The sequence below is a fragment of the Pleurodeles waltl genome, chromosome 10 (genome assembly GCF_031143425.1).
Source record: "Pleurodeles waltl isolate 20211129_DDA chromosome 10, aPleWal1.hap1.20221129, whole genome shotgun sequence".
NCBI classification, from domain to species: Eukaryota; Metazoa; Chordata; class Amphibia; order Caudata; family Salamandridae; genus Pleurodeles; species Pleurodeles waltl.
This window is the reverse complement of record NC_090449.1, coordinates 1,085,125,333-1,085,147,018: the sequence shown is the minus strand read 5'-3', so window position 1 is coordinate 1,085,147,018 and position 21,686 is coordinate 1,085,125,333. Positions and strand designations below refer to the sequence as shown.

At 54.8% G+C, this 21,686-nt stretch overlaps 1 protein-coding gene across 1 annotated transcript in view; it reads left to right on the top strand.

The window, feature by feature from the left end:
• The first annotated feature begins 4,429 nt into the window (after positions 1-4,429).
• LOC138262285 (zinc finger protein 135-like) overlaps positions 4,430-21,686 on the top strand; it is a 91,662-nt gene continuing 74,405 nt past the window's right edge. The window contains exon 1 of the mRNA XM_069212186.1: positions 4,430-4,533. The gene's annotated coding sequence lies outside the window, so the exon portion shown is untranslated. The remainder of the gene's footprint in view (positions 4,534-21,686) is intronic.

The following is a 21,686-nucleotide window of genomic DNA, read 5'->3' as shown; positions in this document are numbered from 1 at the left end:
AATCTGAATCTGAAGTACCTCCCAAAGGAGAGACCCTAAATAGCCCTGAAAGGGGGATTGGTCAGCTAAACAGGTAAGCACCTATCAGGGGACGGCTCTGACACCACCTTCTGGCACTGGCCACTCAGATGCTCCCAGAGTTCGCTGCCAACTTGGAATCCAAGATGGCAAAACCCAGGGACCCTCTGGAGGAGCTCTGAGCACCATACCTGGGGTGGTGATGGACAGGGGAGTGGTCACTCCTCTTTCCTTTGTCCAGTTTCGTGCCAGAGTAGGGACTGGGGGTAGCTGATCCGGTGTAGACTGGATTATTCAAGGAGGGCACCAAATGTGCCCTTCAAAGCATTTCCAGTGGCCTGGGGAAGGAAGCTACCCCTCCCAAGCCTGTAGCACCTATTTCCAAAGGCAGAGGGTGTAACACCCTTCTCCCAAAGGAAATCCTTTGTTCTGCCTTCCTGGGCTTGAGCTTCTCAAGCAACAGGAGGGCAGAAACCTGTCTGAGAGGTGGAAGCAGCTGGGGCTGCCTGGAAAACCTCAGAAGGCTGGAATGGCAATACTGGGGGTCCTCTAAGGAGCCCCCAGAGTGCATGAAATCGTACTACCAATGCTTGCAAAAGCCTTGGGGTATGATTCCAACATGTTTGATACCAAACATACCTATGTTCAGAGTTACCATTATGTAGCTGGGAAGAGGTAGTGACCTATTTCCAGTACACGTGTAAAATGGCATCCCCACACTCATGAAGTCTAGGAAAATGGTCCTGGAGGTCGTGGGGGCACCTCTGCTAGTGCAGGGGTGCCCTCACACACAGGTACTCTGCACCCTGCCCTCAGGGCTGGAAGGCCTGCTATAGGGGTGACTTATAAGTGACCTGGTGCAGTGTAACTGGCAGTGAAAGGGTGCATGGACCTTTTCACGCAGGCTGCAATGGCAGTCCTGCAGAAGCCTTTGCATGGGCTCCCTATGGGTGGCAAAAGAAATGCTGCAGCACATAGGGATCTCCTGGAACCCCAATGCCCTGGGTACCTAAGTACCATATACTAGGGACTTATAAGGGGGCACCAGTATGCCAATTTTGGGTGAAATACTGGGTTACCAGTATGCAACAACCATAATTTAAGGGAGAGAGCATAACTACTGGAGTCCTGATTAGCAGGATCCCAGTAGACACACTCAAACACACATTGCAAACAGGCCAAATGTGGGGGTAACCAAGCTAGAAAGAGGCTACTTTCCTACAAGGTTAGCATCCACAATAATGATTTACAAGCTTTTATACACCGACTTTTACATGAATTACTCAAATAGTGAATCACGAAGTCATTAGCTCATAGTACCTATGCCTATGCCACCTTATGTACAATATCACAAATTCAAGTCAAGGTACTTTGGCCGAAGATATTTTGATCCCCTAGACAAGTATCAGGATCATCCTAAGCCTTAATGAAGCTTGAGTTAAAAGGGTTACAGAGTGCTTGTAACCAAAACAGCGAAGATAAATCTGACTCACGTCTCATATGAGTGAGAAGGCAATCAATGCCATAAAGTAGTAGTAGAGTGGAGTAGTATCACAGTGTAATAGAGTGTCAGAGTGGAGTGGCAGAGTGTCGTAGAGTGGAAAGGCATAAAGAAGAGTGAACTGGAGTAGAGTGAAGTAAAGTAACGTGAACTGGCATAGAGAATGTTGGGTAGAGTGTTGTTGAGCATAGTACATTGTGGTGTAGTGGAGTGGCATAGAGGGTTGTGCAGTGGCGCTGAGTATTGTAGATTGAAGTGGCATAGAGTGGTGTGGAGTGGCATAGAGTGGAGTAAAGTGGAATGGAGTGTTGTATAGGGAGTTGTGTATGGAGTTACAGAGTGGAGAAAGTGTTATAGTTTAATGGAATAGAGTGTCAGAGTCTAGTATCATGGAGTGTAATGTCAGAGTGAAGTGTCAGAGTGGGGTTGGGTGGTCTAGAGTGAAGTGGCATAAGTAGATTGGTGTAGAGTGTAGTGGTATAGAGTGCATGGTTTTGAGTAAAGAGGTGTAGAGTGCATTGGCGAAGACTGCACTGGTTTAGCATACATTGTAGTAGCGTAGAGTGGTGAAGAGTTGAGGGGCGCAGAGTGGAGTGGCACAGCGTAGATTGCAGTGGTTCAGAGTGCTGTGTCATAGAGTGATGCGTTGCATGGTAGAGTGGAGTGGTGCAAGGTAGAGTAGACTGGTGTAGAGTGCAGTGATGCAGAGTAGAGTGGCATAGAGTGTAGTGCCATATGGTACATTGGTGTAGAGTGCAGTAGAGTGGCATATAGTTGAGCGGTGCAGAGTAGAGTGCTGTGGTGCAGAGTAGAGAGGAGTATAGTTCAGTGGCAGAGTGCAGTGTTGCAGAGTAGAGTGTCATAAAGGGCAGTGCTGTTGAGTAGAGTGGCACAGAATGCATTGGTGTAGAGTGCAGTGATGTAGAGTGATGCAGAGTAGAGAGGAGTGGTGTAGAGTACAGTGGTGCAGAGTAGATTAGAGTTGCATAGAGTGCTGTGGCATAGAGTAGATTGCTGCAGAGTACAGTATAGTGGTGAAGAGTAGATTGTTGCAGAGTGGAGCATAGTGATGTAGAGTGCAGTAGCATAGAGCGGTGCAGAGCAGATTGGAGTGGTGCTGGGTACATTGGAATGGTCCAGGGTAGATAAGACTGGCATAGCATAGAGTGGAGTTGCATAGATTGCAGTGGCATAGAGGAGATGATTTCAAAGTAGAGTGAAGTGTCCTACAGTGGAGTGGTGTAGACTAGATTAGAGTGCAGTGGTGCAGAAAGAGTGCAGTGGGATTGAGTGCAGTGGTGCAGAGTAGAGGGGCGTGCAGTTCAGTGGCAGAAAGTGCAATGTTGCAGATTAGGGGGTCGCAGAGTACAGTGGTGTATTGTAGAGTGGCATAGAGTGCTGTGGCGCAGAGTACAGTGGCATTGGACACAGTGGAATAGAGTGCTGTGGTGCAGAGTAGATTGGCATAGAGTGCAGTGGCATAGAGTGCATTGGTTTTGAGTAAAGTGGTGAAGAGTGCACTGGCAGAGTGCAGGGGTGTAGTGTACAATGGTTAGAGTAGAATAGCATAGATTGCAGTGGCATAGTGTAGAGTGCTGCAGAGTAGAGTGGTGTAGAGTGGAGTGGTACAGCATAGATTGCAGTGGCGTAGAGTAGCAAAGAGTGGAGAAAAGTGGTATAGGGTGCAGTGGCATAGGGTAGATTGTTTCAGAGTACAGTGAAGAAAAGATAGAGAAAAGATAATTAACTTCAATATGCTGAAGTATGTAACAATAACAACAACATAAATAATAACGCTAGGCATAACAGACAAAATGAAATATGGCTTTTCCCTGTTAGCCACGTTGTAATCAAGCCCTTCATTACCCAAATAACAAAACATTAAAAATAAATGTTAGAAAAATATACCCTTCTAATAGCTAAATTATTGTGTGAAAAGGTCAAATCTGGGCTCAATGTCGACTTCACTGTTTCACCAACTGGTGTGATCTTAGGCAAATACAAATATTGTGTTTCACAGAGTGTCCTTTCTAGCCTGCAGGTGTCAGGCTGAGTGGGACTCTGTTTCCTCTTTAGATCTTCCTCATTGTCTTGCAGCTCCTCTTGAAGGCGTCCTGCAGTGCTCCTCTTCAAGGCGGCAGGTGATGCAGACAGTAATCATCCAAAACGCTTTTCTCCTCCTCCTGCCCTTTGTTCTTATGAGCACCCTTAATGCCCACAGCAGTGAACAGGACAAAAGGGCAGAGGGCGCAGGGGGCCTCCTGACTCACCTTCATTCTGTTACCACCAGGTTGGAGGATGGTCGGTACAGGGCTATTATAAGTAATGGCCCTCTGAACAATAGATGTGAGAGGGGAAATTATTTTGTCCCCTTGTCCCCCCCACCTTTGTCCCCCGCGTCCCCCACACTTCCTACGCCCATGCTTCTCTGTTTTCCTTGCTCGTACCAGCCCTATCTCTGCTTCCATGTTTTCCCTGCTCTTAGGCAGCCCTATCTCTGCTTCCATGTTTTCCCTGCTCTTAGGCAGCCCTATCTCTGCTTCCATGTTTTCCCTGCTCTTAGGCAGCCCTATCTCTGCTTCCATGTTTTCCCTGCTCTTAGGCAGTCCTATCTCTGCTTCCATGTTTTCCCTGCTCTTAGGCAGTCCTATCTCTGTTTCCCTTGCTCCTAGTCAGTCCGGGCAGTACTTCCTCTGTAAATGCAGCGGAGATCTGATGCTAGAGTCCTATCTCTGTTTCTACTCCACGAGATGACACTCTTGAGCCTCTAAATCAAACAATGCTTGTGGTCAAACAAGAGAAGCGGCGGCCATTTTAGGTGTGGGTGAGCCGCCCCATCGTCTGCTTCTTAGAGAACAAGATGGCCGCCAGCTGGCCAGGCCCCGCCCCCGGCGCATGATGTCACGCGCAGCCGCCTCCGGTCTGGAGCGCCTGCGCGCGGGAGCCTTCTGGCCCGGGTGAGCTCTCGGTGGGCGGCGGTACCGGTGCTGGGCCACGGGCTCCGGGAGGCCTCGGTGAGTTCACTCTACGTGTCCGGTGGAACTGCGGGAAGGCCGGGCCCCGAGAGAGGCGGGGCCGACAGGCTGAGGGGATCAGGACTTGGGTGGCGAGAGCCTTGAGGGTGTGCAGAGGGGCTTTGGGGGTGCGGGAGACTGAGGGCAGAGGAGGGTAGAGATAATGAGACTGAGGGTACAGAGGAGGGCAGAGCCACTTAGGGGCGCAGATGTGACGAGACTGAGAGGTGGAGAGACCGAGGAGCACAGAGGAGGGCAGACAATGAGGGGCACAGGAGGGCAGAGGTGAAGAGACTGAGGGGCCCAGAGAGGGCAGAGGCGAAGAGACTGAGGGGCAGAGAGGAGCAGAGACTGAGGGGCACAGGAGGGCAGAGGTGGAGAGACCGAGGAGCACAGAGGAGGGCAGACAATGAGGGGCACAGGTGGGCAGAGGTGAAGACTGAGGGGCACAGAGGAGGGCAGAGGTGAAGAGATTGAGGGGTACAGAGCAGTGAAGAGACACTGAGGGTACAGAGGAGGGCGGCTGTGAAGAGACAGAGGAGGGCAGAGTTGAAGAGCCTGAGGGACACAGAGAGGGCAGAGCCACTGAGGGGTACAGAGGAGGTCAGAGGTGAAGAGATTGAGGGGTGCAGAGGTGAAGAGACTGAGGGGCACAGAGAGGGCAGGGCCACTGAGGGGCACAGAGGAGGTCAGAGGTGAAGAGATTGAGGGGTGCAGAGGTGAAGAGACTGAGGGGCAGAGAGGAGCAGAGACTGAGGGGCAGAGAGCAGGGCAGAGCTGAAGAGACGGGGCACAGAGGAGGGCAGAGGTGAAGAGACTGAGGGGCAAACACTGAGGGGCACAGAGGACGGCAGACAATGAGGGGCACAGGAGGGCAGAGGTGAAGACTGAGGGGCACAGAGGAGGGCAGAGGTGAAGAGACTGAGGGGCACAGAGGAGGGCAGAGGTAAAGAGACTGAGGGGCGCAGAGGAGGTCAGAGGAGAAGAGACTGAGGGGCACAGAGGAGGGCAGAGGTGAAGAGACTGAGGGGCACAGAGGAGGGCAGAGGTAAAGAGACTGAGAGGCGCAGAGGAGGTCAGAGGAGAAGAGACTGAGGGGCACAGAGGAGGGCAGAGGTGAAGAGACTGAGGGGCACAGAGGAGGGCAGAGGTAAAGAGACTGAGGGGCGCAGAGGAGAAGAGACTGAGGGGCACAGAGGAGGGCAGAGGTGAAGAGACTGAGGGGCACAGAGGAGGGCAGAGGTAAAGAGACTGAGGGGCGCAGAGGAGGTCAGAGGAGAAGAGACTGAGGGGCACAGAGGAGGGCAGAGGTGAAGAGACTGAGGGGCACAGAGGAGGGCAGAGGTAAAGAGACTGAGGGGCGCAGAGGAGGTCAGAGGAGAAGAGACTGAGGGGCAGAGAGGTGAAGAGACTGAGGGGCAGAGAGGTGAAGCGACTGGTGGCACAGAGCTGAAGTGACTGGCGGCACAGAGGAGGGCAGAGGTGAAGCGACTGGTGGCACAGAGCTGAAGCGACTGGCGGCACAGAGGAGGGCAGAGGTGAAGCGACTGGTGGCACAGAGGAAGGCAGGCAGAGGTGAAGAGACTGGTGGCACAGAGGAGGGCAGGCAGATGTGAAGAGACTGAGGGGCACAGAGGAGGGCGGGCAGATGTGAAGAGACTGAGGGGCACAGAGGAGGGCGGGCAGATGTGAAGAGACTGAGGGGCACAGAGGAGGGCAGGCAGAGGTGAAGAGACTGAGGGGCACAGAGGAGGGTTAGAGGTGAAGAGACTGAGGGTTCAAAGGAAGGCAGAGGAGAAGAGACTGAGGGGCAGAGAGCAGGGCAGAGGTAAAGAGACAGGGCACAGAGGAGGGCAGAGGTGAAGAGACTGAGGGGCAGAGAGGAGGGCGGGCACAGGAGGGCAGAGGTGAAGAGACTGAGGGGCAGAGAGCAGGGCAGAGGTGAAGATACGGTGGGGCAGAGGTGAAGACTGGGCACAGGAGCTGGGCAGAGATGTCTTGACTGAGGAGGCATCAGTGGACGAGGGGGGGGGGGGGTCCTGAAAGGATGCTGCTGATGGAAGCAATGCAGAGGTGGGGAGACTGATGGGCACAGAGGAGGGCAGAGGTGAAGAGACTGAGGGTTCAAAGGAAGGCAGAGGTGAAGATACTGAGGGGCACAGGAGAGGGCAGAGGTGGGGAGACGGAAGGTTCAAAGGAGGGCAGAGGAGAGGAGCCTGAGGGGCACAGAGGAGGGCAGAGGTGAAGAGCCTGAGGGGCACAGAGGAGGGCAGAGGTGAAGACTGATGGTACATAGGAGGGCAGAGGTGAAGAGACTGAGGGGTACAGAGGGGTGCAGAGACTGAGGGGCAGAAAGGTGCAGAGACTGAGGGGCAGAGAGCAGGATAGAGGTGAAGAGACTGAGAGGTGCAGAGGAGGGCAGATGTGAAGAGACTGAGAAGTGCAGAGAAAGAGGAGCACAGAGGAGGCAAACAATGAGGGGCAGAAAGGTGCAGAGACTGAGGGGCAGAGAGCAGGACAGAGGTGAAGAGACAGAGGTGCAGAGGAGGGCAGAGGTGAAGAGACTGAGGGGCGCAGAGGAGGTCAGAGGTGAAGAGACTGAGGGGCAGAGAGGTGAAGAGACTGAGGGGCAGAGAGGTGAAGAGACTGAGGGGCAGAGAGGTGAAGCGACTGGTGGCACAGAGCTGAAGTGACTGGCGGCACAGAGGAGGGCAGAGGTGAAGCGACTGGTGGCACAGAGGAGGGCAGAGGTGAAGCGACTGGTGGCACAGAGGAAGGCAGGCAGAGGTGAAGAGACTGGTGGCACAGAGGAGGGCGGGCAGATGTGAAGAGACTGAGGGGCACAGAGGAGGGCAGGCAGAGGTGAAGAGACAGGGGCACAGAGGAGGGTTAGAGGTGAAGAGACTTAGGGTTCAAAGGAAGGCAGAGGAGAAGAGACTGAGGGGCAGAGAGCAGGGCAGAGGTAAAGAGACAGGGCACAGAGGAGGGCAGAGGTGAAGAGACTTAGGGGCAGAGAGGAGGGCGGGCACAGGAGGGCAGAGGTGAAGAGACTGAGGGGCAGGGAGGTGAAGAGACTGAGGGGCAGAGAGGTGAAGCGACTGGTGGCACAGAGCTGAAGTGACTGGCGGCACAGAGGAGGGTAGAGGTGAAGCGACTGGTGGCACAGAGCTGAAGCGACTGGCGGCACAGAGGAGGGCAGAGGTGAAGCGACTGGTGGCACTGAGGTGAAGCAACTGGTGGCACTGAGGTGAAGCGACTGGTGGCACAGAGGAAGGCAGGCAGAGGTGAAGAGACTGGTGGCACAGAGGAGGGCGGGCAGATGTGAAGAGACTGAGGGGCACAGAGGATGGCAGGCAGAGGTGAAGAGACTGAGGGGCACAGAGGAGGGTTAGAGGTGAAGAGACTGAGGGTTCAAAGGAAGGCAGAGGAGAAGAGACTGAGAGGCAGAGAGCAGGGCAGAGGTAAAGAGACAGGGCACAGAGGAGGGCAGAGGTGAAGAGACTGAGGGGCAGAGAGGAGGGCGGGCACAGGAGGGCAGAGGTGAAGAGACTGAGGGGCAGGGAGGTGAAGAGACTGAGGGGCAGAGAGCAGGGCAGAGGTGAAGATACGGTGGGGCAGAGGTGAAGACTGGGCACGGGAGCCGGGCAGAGATGTCTTGACTGAGGAGGCATCAGTGGACGAGGGGGGGGGGGGTCCTGAAAGGATGCTGCTGATGGAAGCAATGCAGAGGTGGGGAGACTGATGGGCACAGAGGAGGGCAGAGGTGAAGAGACTGAGGGTTCAAAGGAAGGCAAAGGTGAAGATACTGAGGGGCACAGGAGAGGGCAGAGGTGGGGAGACGGAAGGTTCAAAGGAGGGCAGAGGAGAGGAGCCTGAGGGGTACAGAGGAGGGCAGAGGTGAAGAGCCTGAGGGGCACAGAGGAGGGCAGAGGTGAAGACTGATGGTACATAGGAGGGCAGAGGTGAAGAGACTGAGGGGTACGGAGGGGTGCAGAGACTGAGGGGCAGAAAGGTGCAGAGACTGAGGGGCAGAGAGCAGGATAGAGGTGAAGAGACTGAGAGGTGCAGAGGAGGGCAGATGTGAAGAGACTGAGAAGTGCAGAGAAAGAGGAGCACAGAGGAGGCAAACAATGAGGGGCAGAAAGGTGCAGAGACTGAGGGGCAGAGAGCAGGACAGAGGTGAAGAGACTGAGAGGTGCAGAGGAGGGCAGAGGTGAAGAGACTGAGGGGTACAGAGGAGGGCAGAGGTGAAGAGACTGAGGGGTACAGAGGAGGGCAGAGGTAAGAGACTGAGGGGTACAGAGGAGGGCAGAGGTAAGAGTCTGAGGGGTACAGAGGAGGGCAGAGGTAAGAGACTGAGGGGCGCAGAGGTGAAGAGACTGAGGGGCGCAGAGGTGAAGAGACTGAGGGGCGCAGAGGTGAAGAGACTGAGGGGCGCAGAGGTGGGCAGAGGTGAAGAGACTGAGGGGCGCAGAGGAGGGCAGAGGTGAAGAGACTGAGGGGCGCAGAGGAGGGCAGAGGTGAAGAGACTGAGGGGCGCAGAGGTGAAGAGACTGAGGGGCGCAGAGGTGAAGAGACTGAGGGGCGCAGAGGTGAAGAGACTGAGGGGCGCAGAGGTGAAGAGACTGAGGGGCGCAGAGGTGAAGAGACTGAGGGGCGCAGAGGTGAAGAGACTGAGGGGCGCAGAGGTGAAGAGACTGAGGGGTACAGAGGAGGGCAGAGGTGAAGCTACAGAGGAGGGCAGAGGTGAAGAGATGGAGGGGCGCAGAGGTGAAGAGACTGAGGGGTACAGAGGAGGGCAGAGGCGAAGAGACTGAGGGGTACAGAGGAGGGCAGAGGCGAAGAGACTGAGGGGTACAGAGGAGGGCAGAGGCGAAGAGACTGAGGGGTACAGAGGAGGGCAGAGGCGAAGAGACTGAGGGGTACAGAGGAGAGCAGAGGCGAAGAGACTGAGGGGCACAGAGGAGGGCAGAGGTGACGAGACTGAGGGGTACAGGGCAGAGGTGACGAGACTGAGGGGCAGAGAGGTGACGAGACTGAGGGGCAGAGAGGTGACGAGACTGAGGGGCAGAGAGGTGACGAGACTGAGGGGCAGAGAGGTGACGAGACTGAGGGGCAGAGAGGAGGGCAGAGCTGAAGAGCCTGAGGGGCACAGAGGAGTGCCGAGGTGAAGAGACTGAGGGGCAGAGAGGTGAAGAGACTGAGGGGCACAGAGGAGGGCAGAGGTCAAGGGACGGTGGTGCACAGAGGAGGGCAGAGGTCAAGGGACGGTGGTGCACAGAGGAGGGCAGAGGTCAAGGGACGGTGGGGCACAGAGGAGGGCAAAGGTCAAGGGACGGTGGGGCACAGAGGAGGGCAGAGGTCAAGGGACGGTGGGGCAGGTCACGCACAGAGGAGGGCAGAGGTCCAGGGACGGTGGGGCACAGAGGAGGGCAGAGGTCCAGGGACGGTGGGGCACAGAGGAGGGCAGAGGTCCAGGGACGGTGGGGCACAGAGGAGGGCAGAGGTGAAGAAACTGGTGGCACAGAGGAGGGCAGAGGTGAAGAGGCTGGTGGCACAGAGGAGGGCAGAGGTGAAGAGGCTGGTGGCACAGAGGAGGGCAGAGGTGAAGAGGCTGGTGGCACAGAGGAGGCAGAGGTGAAGAGGCTGGTGGCACAGAGGAGGGCAGAGAGGTGAAGAGACTGAGGGGCAAAGAGGAGGGCAGAGGTGTCTTGACTGAGGAGGCATCAGTGGACGAGGGGGGGGTCCTGAAAGGATGCTGCTGATGGAAGCAATGCAGAGGTGGCGAGACTGAGGGGCACAGAGGAGGGCAGAGGTGAAGAGACTGAGGAGCACGGGAGAGGGCAGAGGAGGGAAGACTGAGGGCTCAAAGGAGGGCAGAGGAGAAGAGACTGAGGGGTACAGAGGAGGGCAGATGTGAAGAGACTGAGGAGCCCAGAGGAGAAGACTGAGTGTCACAGAGGAGGGCAGAGGTGAAGAGACTGAGTGTCACAGAGGAGGGCAGAGGTGAAGAGACTGAGTGTCACAGAGGAGGGCAGAGGTGAAGAGACTGAGTGTCACAGAGGAGGGCAGAGGTGAAGAGACTGAGTGTCACAGAGGAGGGCAGAGGTGAAGAGACTGAGTGTCACAGAGGAGGGCAGAGGTGAGGAGACTGAGTGTCACAGAGGAGGGCAGAGGTGAGGAGACTGAGGGGCACAGGAGCAGGGCAGAGGTGAGGAGACTGAGGGGCACAGGAGCAGGGCAGAGGTGAGGAGACTGAGGGGCACAGAGGAGGGCAGAGGTGAAGAGACTGAGGGGCACGGGAGAGGGCAGACGGTGGGCAGACTAAGGGGCACGGGAGAGGGCAGAGGTGAAGAGACTGAGGGGGTACGAGACAGGGCAGAAGTGAAGAGACTGAGGTGCACGCGACCGGGCAGAGGTGGGGAGATTGAGAAGGCATCAGTGGACGAGGGGGGGTCCATAAAGGATACTGCTGATGGAAGCAATGCAGAGGTGGGGAGACTGAGGGGCACAGAGGAGGGAAGAGGTGAAGAGACTGAGGGCCACGGGAGAGGGCAGAGGTGGAGAGACTGGGCACAGGAGCAGGGCAGAGGTGATGGGCACAGAGGAGGGCAGAGGTGAAGAGACTGAGGGGCACAGAGGAGGGCAGAGGTGAAGAGACTGAGGAGGACAGAGGAGAAGACTGAGTGTCACAGAGGAGGACAGAGGTGAAGAGACTGAGTGTCACAGAGGAGGGCAGAGGTGAAGAGACTGAGGGGCACAGGAGCAGGGCAGAGGTGAGGAGACTGAGGGGCACAGAGGAGGGCAGAGGTGAAGAGACTGAGGGGCACGGGAGAGGGCAGACGGTGGGCAGACTAAGGGGCACGGGAGAGGGCAGAGGTGAAGAGACTGAGGGGGTACGAGACAGGGCAGAAGTGAAGAGACTGAGGTGCACGCGACCGGGCAGAGTTGGGGAGATTGAGAAGGCATCGGTGGACGAGGGGGGGTCCAGAAAGGATACTGCTGATGGAAGCAATGCAGAGGTGGGGAGACTGAGGGGCACAGAGGAGGGAAGAGGTGAAGAGACTGAGGGCCACGGGAGAGGGCAGAGGTGAAGACTGATGGTACATAGGAGGGCAGAGGTGAAGAGACTGAGGGGTACGGAGGGGTGCAGAGACTGAGGGGTAGAAAGGTGCAGAGACTGAGGGGCAGAGAGCAGGATAGAGGTGAAGAGACTGAGAGGTGCAGAGGAGGGCGGATGTGAAGAGACTGAGAAGTGCAGAGAAAGAGGAGCACAGAGGAGGCAAACAATGAGGGGCAGAAAGGTGCAGAGACTGAGGGGCAGAGAGCAGGACAGAGGTGAAGAGACTGAGGAGCACGGGAGAGGGCGGAGGTGGGAAGACTGAGGGTTCAAAGGAGGGCAGAGGAGAAGACTGAGGGGTACAGAGGAGGGCAGAGGTGAAGAGACTGAGTGTCACAGAGGAGGGCAGAGGTGAAGAGACTGAGGGGCACAGGAGCAGGGCAGAGGTGAGGAGACTGAGGGGCACAGAGGAGGGCAGAGGTGAAGAGACTGAGGGGCACGGGAGAGGGCAGACGGTGGGCAGACTAAGGGGCACGGGAGAGGGCAGAGGTGAATAGACTGAGGGGGTACGAGACAGGGCAGAAGTGAAGAGACTGAGGTGCACGTGACCGGGCAGAGGTGGGGAGATTGAGAAGGCATCGGTGGACGAGGGGGGGTCCAGAAAGGATACTGCTGATGGAAGCAATGCAGAGGTGGGGAGACTGAGGGGCACAGAGGAGGGAAGAGGTGAAGAGACTGAGGGCCACGGGAGAGGGCAGAGGTGGAGAGACTGGGCACAGGAGCAGGGCAGTGGTGATGGGCACAGAGGAGGGCAGAGGTGAAGAGACTGAGGGGCACAGAGGAGGGCAGAGGTGAAGAGACTGAGGGGCACAGAGGAGGGCAGAGGTGAAGACTGAGGGGCACAGAGGAGGGCAGAGGTGAAGAGACTGAGGAGCACGGGAGAGGGCAGAGGTGGGAAGACTGAGGGTTCAAAGGAGGGCAGAGGAGAAGAGACTGAGGAGCACAGAGGAGTGCAGAGGTGAAGAGACTGAGTGTCACAGAGGAGGGCAGAGGTGAAGAGACTGAGTGTCACAGAGGAGGGCAGAGGTGAAGAGACTGAGTGTCACAGAGGAGGGCAGAGGTGAAGAGACTGAGTGTCACAGAGGAGGGCAGAGGTGAAGAGACTGAGTGTCACAGAGGAGGGCAGAGGTGAAGAGACTGAGTGTCACAGAGGAGGGCAGAGGTGAGGAGACTGAGGGGCTCAAAGGAGGTTAGAGGTGAAGAGACTGAGGGGCACGGGAGAGGGCAGAGGTGGGCAGACTGAGGGCAGAGGTGGGCAGACTGAGGGGCACGGGAGAGGGCAGAGGTGAAGAGACTGAGGGGGTACGAGACAGGGCAGAAGTGAAGAGACTGAGGTGCACGCGACCGGGCAGAGGTGGGGAGATTGAGAAGGCAGCGGTGGACGAGGGGGGTCCAGAAAGGATACTGCTGATGGAAGCAATGCAGAGGTGGGGAGACTGAGGGGCACAGAGGAGGGAAGAGGTGAAGAGACTGAGGGCCACGGGAGAGGGCAGAGGTGGAGAGACTGGGCACAGGAGCAGGGCAGAGGTGAGGGGCACAGAGGAGGGCAGAGGTGAAGAGACTGAGGGGCACGGGAGATGGCAGAGGTGAAGATACTGAGAGGCGCAGAGGTGGGCAGACTAAGGGGCACGGGAGAGGGCAGAGGTGAAGAGACTGAGGGGGTACGAGACAGGGCAGAAGTGAAGAAACTGAGGGGCACGGGACAGGGCAGAGGTGAGGAGATTGAGGAGGCATCAGTGGACGAGGGGGGGGGGGGGGGGTCCAGGAAGGATACTGCTGATGGAAGCAATGCAGAGGTGGGGAGACTGAGTGTCACAGAGGCTGGCAGAGGTGATCAGACTGAGGGGCACAGAGGAGGGCAGAGGTGATCAGACTGAGGGGCACAGAGGAGGGCAGAGGTGATCAGACTGAGGGGCACAGAGGAGGGCAGAGGTGATCAGACTGAGGGGCACAGAGGAGGGCAGAGGTGATCAGACTGAGGGGCACAGAGGAGGGCAGAGGTGATCAGACTGAGGGGCACAGAGGAGGTCAGAGGTGATCAGATTGAGGGGCACAGAGGAGGGCAGAGGTGATCAGACTGAGGGGCACGGGAAAGGGCAGAGGTGATAAGACTGAGGGGCACAGAGGAGGAAGAGGTTAAGAGACTGGGCACAGGAGCAGGGCAGAGGTGAGGAGACTGAGGGGCACAGGAGGGCAGAGGTGAAGAGACTGAGGAGCACGGGAGAGGGCAGAGGTGGGAAGACTGAGGGTTCAAAGGAGGGCAGAGGAGAAGAGACTGAGGAGCACAGAGGAGTGCAGAGGTGAAGAGACTGAGTGTCACAGAGGAGGGCAGAGGTGAAGAGACTGAGTGTCACAGAGGAGGGCAGAGGTGAAGAGACTGAGTGTCACAGAGGAGGGCAGAGGTGAAGAGACTGAGTGTCACAGAGGAGGGCAGAGGTGAAGAGACTGAGTGTCACAGAGGAGGGCAGAGGTGAAGAGACTGAGTGTCACAGAGGAGGGCAGAGGTGAAGAGACTGAGTGTCACAGAGGAGGGCAGAGGTGAGGAGACTGAGGGGCTCAGAGGAGGGCAGAGGTGAAGAGACTGAGGGGCACAGGAGAGGGCAGAGGTGGGCAGACTGAGGGCAGAGGTGGGCAGACTGAGGGGCACGGGAGAGGGCAGAGGTGAAGAGACTGAGGGGGTACGAGACAGGGCAGAAGTGAAGAGACTGAGGTGCACGCGACCGGGCAGAGGTGGGGAGATTGAGAAGGCAGCGGTGGACGAGGGGGGTCCAGAAAGGATACTGCTGATGGAAGCAATGCAGAGGTGATCAGACTGAGGGGCACAGAGGAGGTCAGAGGTGATCAGATTGAGGGGCACAGAGGAGGGCAGAGGTGATCAGACTGAGGGGCACGGGAAAGGGCAGAGGTGATAAGACTGAGGGGCACAGAGGAGGAAGAGGTTAAGAGACTGGGCACAGGAGCAGGGCAGAGGTGAGGAGACTGAGGGGCACAGGAGGGCAGAGGTGAAGAGACTGAGGAGCACGGGAGAGGGCAGAGGTGGGAAGACTGAGGGTTCAAAGGAGGGCAGAGGAGAAGAGACTGAGGAGCACAGAGGAGTGCAGAGGTGAAGAGACTGAGTGTCACAGAGGAGGGCAGAGGTGAAGAGACTGAGTGTCACAGAGGAGGGCAGAGGTGAAGAGACTGAGTGTCACAGAGGAGGGCAGAGGTGAAGAGACTGAGTGTCACAGAGGAGGGCAGAGGTGAAGAGACTGAGTGTCACAGAGGAGGGCAGAGGTGAAGAGACTGAGTGTCACAGAGGAGGGCAGAGGTGAAGAGACTGAGTGTCACAGAGGAGGGCAGAGGTGAAGAGACTGAGTGTCACAGAGGAGGGCAGAGGTGAGGAGACTGAGGGGCTCAGAGGAGGGCAGAGGTGAAGAGACTGAGGGGCACAGGAGAGGGCAGAGGTGGGCAGACTGAGGGCAGAGGTGGGCAGACTGAGGGGCACGGGAGAGGGCAGAGGTGAAGAGACTGAGGGGGTACGAGACAGGGCAGAAGTGAAGAGACTGAGGTGCACGCGACCGGGCAGAGGTGGGGAGATTGAGAAGGCAGCGGTGGACGAGGGGGGTCCAGAAAGGATACTGCTGATGGAAGCAATGCAGAGGTGGGGAGACTGAGGGGCACAGAGGAGGGAAGAGGTGAAGAGACTGAGGGCCACGGGAGAGGGCAGAGGTGGAGAGACTGGGCACAGGAGCAGGGCAGAGGTGAGGGGCACAGAGGAGGGCAGAGGTGAAGAGACTGAGGGGCACGGGAGATGGCAGAGGTGAAGATACTGAGAGGCGCAGAGGTGGGCAGACTAAGGGGCACGGGAGAGGGCAGAGGTGAAGAGACTGAGGGGGTACGAGACAGGGCAGAAGTGAAGAAACTGAGGGGCACGGGACAGGGCAGAGGTGAGGAGATTGAGGAGGCATCAGTGGACGAGGGGGGGGGGGGGGTCCAGGAAGGATAGTGCTGATGGAAGCAATGCAGAGGTGGGGAGACTGAGTGTCACAGAGGCTGGCAGAGGTGATCAGACTGAGGGGCACAGAGGAGGGCAGAGGTGATCAGACTGAGGGGCACAGAGGAGGGCAGAGGTGATCAGACTGAGGGGCACAGAGGAGGGCAGAGGTGATCAGACTGAGGGGCACAGAGGAGGTCAGAGGTGATCAGATTGAGGGGCACAGAGGAGGGCAGAGGTGATCAGACTGAGGGGCACGGGAAAGGGCAGAGGTGATAAGACTGAGGGGCACAGAGGAGGAAGAGGTTAAGAGACTGGGCACAGGAGCAGGGCAGAGGTGAGGAGACTGAGGGGCACAGGAGGGCAGAGGTGAAGAGACTGAGGGGCACGGGAGAGGGCAGAGGTGAAGAGACTTAGGGGCGCAGAGGTGGGCAGACTGAGGGCAGAGGTGGGCAAACTAAGGGGCACGGGAGAGGGCAGAAGTGAAGAGACTGAGGGGGTACGAGACAGGGCAGAGGTGGGGAGATTGAGGAGGCATCGGTGGACGAGGGGGGTCCAGAAAGGATACTGCTGATGGAAGCAATGCAGAGGTGGGGAGACAGGGGCACAGAGGAGGGAAGAGGTGAAGAGACTGAGGGCCACGGGAGAGGGCAGAGGTGAAAAGACTGGCACAGGAGCAGGGCAGAGGTTGGGAGACTGAGGGGCACAGAGGAGGGAAGAGGTGAAGAGACTGAGGGCCACGGGAGAGGGCAGAGGTGAAGAGACTGGGCACAGGAGCAGGGCAGAGGTGAGGGGCACAGAGGAGGGAAGAGGTGAAGAGACTGAGGGCCACGGGAGAGGGCAAAGGTGAAGAGAGTTAGGGGCACGGGAGAGGGCAGAGGTGGGGAGACTGAGGAGGCATTGGTGGAGGAAGGAGGGGTGGTCCTGTACTGCTGATGGAAGCAATGCCGCGGGGACAGATGGGCAGCCGTGGTGGGAATGCAGTCATGGAGGGCACAAGTGGGATTAGTAGAGGGCATGTGTGAGGCAGCGAGATCCCCCAGGAAACTTTCCTGTCCACAACACCAACGGTGTGCTCTGGTGTGGGTGCTGAGGGAGCATGCAGGGGACTTTTCTGGCTTGGGGGGGGGGGGTGTCAATATTTTGGTGTCACAGTAGCTGAATTCATACTTTTTGATTTGCTTCATATTTGGAAATTGGATTATGTTTTTCACAGGAAAGTAAATTTTTTAAATTGATAACTGAAAAAAATGTTTTTAGTTTGTCTATCACGCAGGTTGTGTTTTGGTCAATGGAGCAGCTATGCTGCTGTGTAGATCCACTTCTGACAGGAAGCTCTTCAGTGACCGTATCTCAGCGCTTGATAAGGCGGCTTCCCTGAGGTGTTATCAGTGCCCCTCAGTCTCACCGACAGTCTATCATCTCTGCGATCTCCGCTGGTGCTGCAGATACCCAGCTCCTGTGTTTCCACCGCTCACTCGGGAGCGCATTTCTGTGGGATGAGGCGCCACCTGAGTTGGCCCCAGGGGTGCTGTGGTCCCCTAGGGGATTGCCACTCCGTGAGCACTGCTCCACGAGGCACCTCCTGGTGCCAGTATCCCCATCTCTGCGCAGGAAGCCCTTCAGTCCTCTTGCTTTCTATTCCCTTGTTACCCCCTTACTCCTAGCCCCCCGTTGCTGCCGCTGTTGCCCTCAGTGCTGCAAGGGCAGTGCACGGGTCTCCACAGTGCTGTGCAGCTCAGCATTGGCAGAAGAGGCTGGGCCAAGACTGCCCTCGGTCACCTTGGTATCTTGTGGCTGTAGCCCCAACATCACCCTTACCATGCTGAGTGGGTGCCCAAGCCCTCCAAGAGTGCCCCAATCAGAAGAGTCTTGTTAATTTGCTCACAAGAAATCAAACATCCTTGGTACACACAGTAAATGCTGCCCCACACATGTTTTGTTGGTGGGATAAATATTTCCCAGTCCACTTACTCAGGGCTAAAAGAAGTGAAGGCTCATTAGAGTTCTGTGGTCTGACTCGTGGATCATTTGTGGTGCACTGTAAGCAGAATACAAGGGCGTGTGCACCTGCACATAACAGAAGTATTCCGCCATTTGTAAAAGTAAAAAGAGCTGATGGGAGCAGCAGAGAGGAAGCTGCTATTCATCTAACAGATGATGTAGGAAAGTATGCAACTGCTTGCCAGCCCTCTTCTCCTCTTTTTGGGGGCCGGGGGGGGTTGCACAACGTCTCTCCTAGGGATGTCGTTTAAAACTATCAATTTAAGCTGACCAAAAAGCTATACTTTCAAACCAGGTTAACCCCACCCCAGATAATATATAATCGACCATGTGGAACTCAGCCCTTGTCTCCAGCCATCCTCTTAACCATGGAATCCCAGTTTATGGGGTTTCACGGCTGCTGAATACAACCCCCTGCCTCACTGCATCTGCCTCGGTGTCGGACCCACTTCATTTCCAAGCATCCATTCCATAATTCTACGAGGCTGCTGGCACCACCTCTCAAGTCCTTGACTCCAGTCCTTCTTGTTTTTTTTCCCCCAATAGTAACCTTGAATCTTGGATGTCCACCTTATGCTTGCGTATAAAAGAAATACTTTGATCTGATTCTTTTCCCAGTAACCATTTGTTTAATAGTAAATTAATTGTGTACGCTCTCCTACTCCAGATATATTTGCGAACTTTGTCTGCACAAGCTAAGCTTTCCTTCTTCCACGCCAGGCAAGTTTTTCGTGATACGGAAATATGTATGTATTGGTGTTTATGTACTGTAAACCTAGTTGTGAAGCAACAGTGCACGGTACATTATATAGGGGTCTGGAAGATATTCCACAACAGCATTTCCCAGTGAGTCACAAGCAGGTTTTTGGTGTATCACAGAAGTTCAAGCAATAAACTAAGATGCCTTTAAATTCTGTATTTATCTTGTCATATTTGCTGCTTTCGTAGGCAGAGGTCAAACGTCAGGCTATGTCTTGTGACAAATTGCTGCTTTTTCTTTACATGGGGATTGGTGTTTGCAAACTCCTCACTTTACAGTCAAAGAAAGATAGGTTAATTGTGACAATCTTGCTGGGGTACAGAGAGTGTTAAAGGAAATCTGTAGCATGTCCTTTTTTGTAACAGAAAACTAAATATAAATACTTGTAAATGAACTGTGCGCACTCAGCAGTTAGAAAAGCAAAAGTGAAGTACTACTTTTGTAATTCTGAAGTGTGATGGAAACAAAACGTTTAATAGGATTAAAACAAATTAAGACACTTGAACTTGGTGATGCACAAATGATCAATATTCACTAGAACCCAATTTCCAAAATTATTTGTGTGTAGTTTAGTTTTTAGTTTTATCAGTAAAATTGTATGTCTGTGCAAATTTATTACAGACAGACTTGAATCAGAAAACCACAGTTTCCAGCACACTTTTGGCATTCTACTGGGACATACCCCATTTTTAGGTTGAGCGCGCAAGCACTTTGACCTGTTTAAAGTATTGAGGTCTTTTAACCACTCCCACTGCACACCCATCACTTTCACTCGTTCGCAGGCTTGTCTTTCAAAAAACATTTATAACCATTGGTAAATGCTTTACGTTTGTCCCTCCTTGGGGCAGTTTTGTTACTGCCTTGCTGACTGCCTCATTTACATGGATAATAGCAAGATTGCTTATACGTTTGGCTGCGAGTGAACTTTTTCTTTTTGTGTGTCTCCTTTGTGCTCATGGCGGCCGTGGTGCTTTGAATTGGCTCGCTTACGACAACTGTTTGACTTCTCATTTTCAATTTGTGTGAGTAGAAATGTCCAGTTACGAGTTTACAACGCTAATAGCTCTAACTTGAGCAAATGTGACACCCATTGCACTGAAAATGCTTGTTTCTATTTTTTGTGCTTTCAACCTCCTTCCAGTTAGTGATCGGAATGGTCTGAAACCAATGGTGGATCCCTGAAAACTATACATTTTGGGAAAGTAGACAAAATCCTGAATTCATCAACGTCATTGTGTAGATCCTTCAAGGTTTTCCTATAGAAAGTAACGCTTAAAAAATATTGAAATCCAGCTGGGAAAAAACAGCCATTTGTGTCTATATTTTTATCTGTAACGCATACTAAGCATGGCAGATTTTCGAAAGCAATTTACAGTTACGATTGCTGGACCCTTTTGGTGGCAGGGATATATAGGGATTGTAGGTTTCCCAAGAACCCGAGCTACCCAGAGCCAATAACTGAGCTGTACTGTGCAATAATTTTTCAGTTCATTTGGTAAAATATCAAGAGTGAAAAATAGGTATCAAGGGAACCAATATATTTCTGAAATGGGCAAAAGATATGGAGTTTAGAAGCAGTGGTTAATTGCACATCTTGGAATTTTGGGGTACCCATACCAGCGTGTGAATTAGAGGGCATTTCTCAAAATGACTTCTTTCTTACACACTGTCTTAGACTTGGAAGGCACAAATGCTGAGAAAGACAATTGGTAATAACACTTGTTCTGCTATTCTGTCTTTCGCCCAAGTCTCCCAATAAAAATGGTATCCCACTTTTGTGGGTAGGCCTAGTTCCCGCAACAGAAAGTGACCCAAAACACTATGTGGACGCATCACATTTTCCGGGAAGGCAGAATAAAGAATTTCCTCTGAGAGAGGGTGTTACACTCTCTCCCTTTGGAAATAGGTGTTAAAGGCTGGGGAGTGATAGCCTCCCCCAGCCTCTGGAAATGCTTTGAAGGGCACAGATGGTGCCCTTCTTGCATAAGCCAGTCTATACCGGTTTTGGGAACCCCCAGTCCCTGCTCTGGTGCGAAACTGGACAAAGGAAAGGGGATTGACCACTCCCCTGTCCATCACCACCCTAGGGGTGATGCCCAGAGCTGCTCCAGTGTGTCCCAGACCTCTGCCATCTTGGATCCAGAGGTGTGAGGGCACTCTGGAGGCCTCTGGCCAGTGCCAGCAGGTGACGTCAGAAACCCCTCCTGATAGGTGCTTACCTGACTAGGTGGCCAATCCTCTGAGGGCTTTTTAGGGTCTCTCCAGTGGGCTTTTCCTCAGATAACGACTTGCAAGAATTCACCAGAGTTCCTCTGCACCTCTCTCTTCGGCTTCTGCCAAAGATCGACCGCTGGCTGCTCCAGGACACCTGCAAAACTGTAGCAAAGTACCTAGAAGACTGCCAGCAACATTGTAGCGCCTAATCCTGCCGGCTTTCTCGACTGTTTCCTGGTGGTGCATGCTCTGAGGGCTGCCTGCCTTCATCCTGCACTGGAAGCCACAAAGAAATCTCCAGTGGGTCGACGGAATCTTCCCCCTGCTTCAGCAGTCATCAAACTTCAGTATCACCGGTACTCTGGGTCCCCTCTCATCCTGACGAGCGTGGCCCCTCGAACACAGGTGGTGGACAAATGACACAGGCTGCCCAGTGGTCCAACTGTCCAAATTTAAAGGGGGTAAGTCCTTGCCTCCCCTCTCCAGACAGTAATCCTGTGCACCGCATGGACCGCAGCTACAAGGGCTTTGTGCACATTTCCACGAAATCCTGCATGCACAGCCAAGCCTAGGTCCTCAGCACTCTGTCCTGCAATGCTCAGCTCCCTGAGTTGATCTCTGGTGTCATGGGACCCCCTTTTGCAGTGTTGAGATGATCGCTGTGTTCAGACTTCTTGAACCAGTGTTCAAGGACTTCTGCGGGTGCTATCTTCTTGTGCGTGGGCTCTCTATGTTGCTGGGGGCTCCCCCGTCTCCCCTCTTGAGTGGGACATCCTGGTCTTTCCTGAGCCCAGGAAGCACCCTTTTTCTTCAACCGCGACACTTGCAGCTAGCACGGCTTCCGTCTTCAGTGCTTTGTAGTCTGTTGTGGTCTTTGCAGAATCCTATATCGCAACTCTAGTGTGTTTCTGTGGAAATAGTAGTACTTTACTCCTACTTTCCAGGGTCTTGGGGTGGGTTATCTTGGACACCCATAGTGTGTTCTTACACTCTCAGTGATCCTCTACACACTACACTAGCCTAGGGGTTCATTTGTGGTTCGCATTCCACTTTCTTAGTATATGGTTTGTGGTGCCCCTAGG